We start from the raw sequence: 2,856 nt of genomic DNA on the forward strand, positions 1-2,856 counted from the left end.
TCTTTGTATACGCATTCAATGCATAGCTGGTATTCGAATGAGATGGGAAATATTTTAAGATAAATAAGATAAGATAAATGTATGGTCAAAATGATGGGTCACACCAAACATCGAATCGCACTAAAAGTACCAACCCTACCAAAGAGGAGACTACACCCAGAAAACCCCCTTCCATTCCACAGGACATTATAGATGTCCATCTCCTCAACCCTACCAAAGAGGAGACTACACCCAGAAACCCCCTTCCATTACACAGGACATTATAGATGTCCATCTCCTCAACCCTACCAAAGGGGAGACTACACCCAGAAACCCCCTTCCATTACACAGGACATTATAGATGTCCATCTCCTCAACCCTACCAAAGGGGAGACTACCTACACCCAGAAACCCCCCTTCCATTCCACAGGACATTATAGATGCATGTCCATCTCCTCAATCTCGGCCCTCGTCTTGCAGATTAAGGTCAGGATTTAAGGTATGTTTCTAAAACAGGTACTGGACTGGAGGGGGACTGACCTGCAGGGATATGATTACTGTTGGAGTGGTTTATGTCTACGTCTGCTCTGAACACACGCATACGCACGCACGCACACACACACACACACACACACACACACACACACACACACACACACACACACACACACACACACACACACACACACACACACACACACACACACACAATGTACAATGAAGGGAAGCTCTGGAAGCCACACCATCACCCCATAACCCCGCCTGCTTGCCAAGGTGCCTGCCAAGGTGCCTGCCAGGGTGCCTGCCAAGGTGCATGCCAGGGTGCCTGCCAAGGTGCCTGCCAAGGTGCCTGCCAGGGTGCCTGCCAATGTGCCTGCCAGGGTGCCTGCCAAGGTGCCTGCCAGGGTGCCTGCCAGTCCTCCTCCAGGCCTCCTCCAGTCCTCCTCCAGGCCTCCTCCAGTCCTCCTCCAGGCCTCCTCCAGTCCTCCTCCAGGCCTCCTCCAGTCCTCCTCCAGGCCTCCTCCAGTCCTCCTCCAGGCCTCCTCTAGTCCTCCTTCAGGCCTCCTCCAGGCCTCCTCCAGGCCTCCTCAAGTCCTCCTCCAGGCCTCCTCTAGTCCTCCTCCAGGCCTCCTCCAGGCCTCCTCCAGCCCTCCCCCAAGCCTTCTCCAGTCCTTCTCCAGTCCTCCTCCAGTCCTCCTCCAGGCCTCCTCCAGTCCTCCTCCAGGCCTCCTCAAGTCCTCCTCCAGTCCTCCCCCAAGCTTTCTCCAGTCCTCCTCCAGTCCTCCTCCAGTCCTCCCCCAGTCCTCCCCCAAGCCTCCTCCAGTCCTCCCTGTCCTCCCCTATTCCTCCTCCAGTCCTCCCCAGTCCTCCCCCAGTCCTCCTCCAGTCCTCCCCTAGCCTCCCCCAGTCCTCCTCCAGTCCTCCTCCAGTCTTCCCCCAGTCTTCCCCCAGTCCTCCTCCAGTCCTCCCCCAAGCCTCCTCCAGTCCTCCCCGTCCTCCCCCAGTCCTCCTCCAGTCCTCCCCCAGTCTTCCCCCAAGCCTCCTGCTTTCTGCTAATAGCCGTGACACATGGCGCGGCACTAATTCATGTATTTCCCAATAACACCAGGCTAACCCTTTGCTGCATATACACAGACAGTAGACACGTCCCAAATGGCACCTTATTCCCTTTATAGTGCACTACTACTATTGTAGTGCACTATAAAGGGAATAGGACTCCAGTCAAACATAGTGCACTATATCAAGAGTAGCGTGCCATTTTGGGACACAGCCCAGTGTGAGGTAGAATATGAGTCTGATATTAATCCATGGATAATCAGAGGTCCTGGAAGGGGTCTCTCTGGTGTTTGTAATGACAATGTTGACGCGACTGGAATATTTACATTTCTGATGATGTGTTTCTCTGGTCTTGTGTCCACAGAATAGACACAGTGTTATTTTGATTAGCTTTACTGTTGTCTAGTGGCACGGACTTACCTCAGGAAAAAATGTAATTCATTTCTGAATGGAATTAGAGGCGGTATTGCAATATCCACTTCATCATGGGATTTTTAAAATATTTTTTTTTTTTACCGAAACGGGATTCTAATGTGTTATTTTGCATCGTTATATATGAAAACATATTCAGAGTGTAGGTGACACATGCATCAAGGCCTCAGAGAAAAGGGACAAAAACACAATCTACACTACATGACCGAAAGTATGTGGACACCTGCTCGTCCAACGTCTCATTCCAACATCATGGGAATTAATATGGAGTTGGTTTCCCGCCCTCTGCTGCTATAACAGTCCTCCACTCTTCTGGGAAGGCTCTACACTCAATGTTTGAACATTTCTGAGGGGGGACTTGCTTCCATTCAGCCACAAGAGCATTAGTGAGGTCGAGGCACTGATGTTCGGCAATTAGGCTTGGTTTGCAGACTGCGTTCCAATTCATCCCAAAGGTGTTGGATGGGGTTGAGGTCAGGGCTTTGTGTAGGCCAGTCATGTTCTTCCACACTGATCTCAACAAACCATTTCTGTACGGACCTCGCTTTGTGCACGGGAGCATTGTCATGCTGTTTGGCCTTCTCCAAACTTTTGCCACAGAGTTGGAAGCACAGAATCCTCTAGAATGTCATTGTATGCTGTAGCGTTAAGATTTCCCTTCGCTGGAACTAAGGGCCTATACCGAACCATGAAAAACAGACCCAGACCATTATTCCTCCTCCACCAAACTTTACAGTTGGCAATATGCATTCAGGCATGGTAGCGTTCTCCTGGCATCTGCCAAACCCAGATTTGTCCGTCGGACTGCCAGATGGTGAAGCGTGATTCATCACTCTAGAGAACGAGTTTCCACTGCTCCACAGTCCAATGTCGGTGAGCTTTACACCC

Source organism: Oncorhynchus kisutch, unplaced genomic scaffold, assembly GCF_002021735.2.
Source record: "Oncorhynchus kisutch isolate 150728-3 unplaced genomic scaffold, Okis_V2 scaffold823, whole genome shotgun sequence".
Lineage (NCBI taxonomy): Eukaryota > Metazoa > Chordata > Actinopteri > Salmoniformes > Salmonidae > Oncorhynchus > Oncorhynchus kisutch.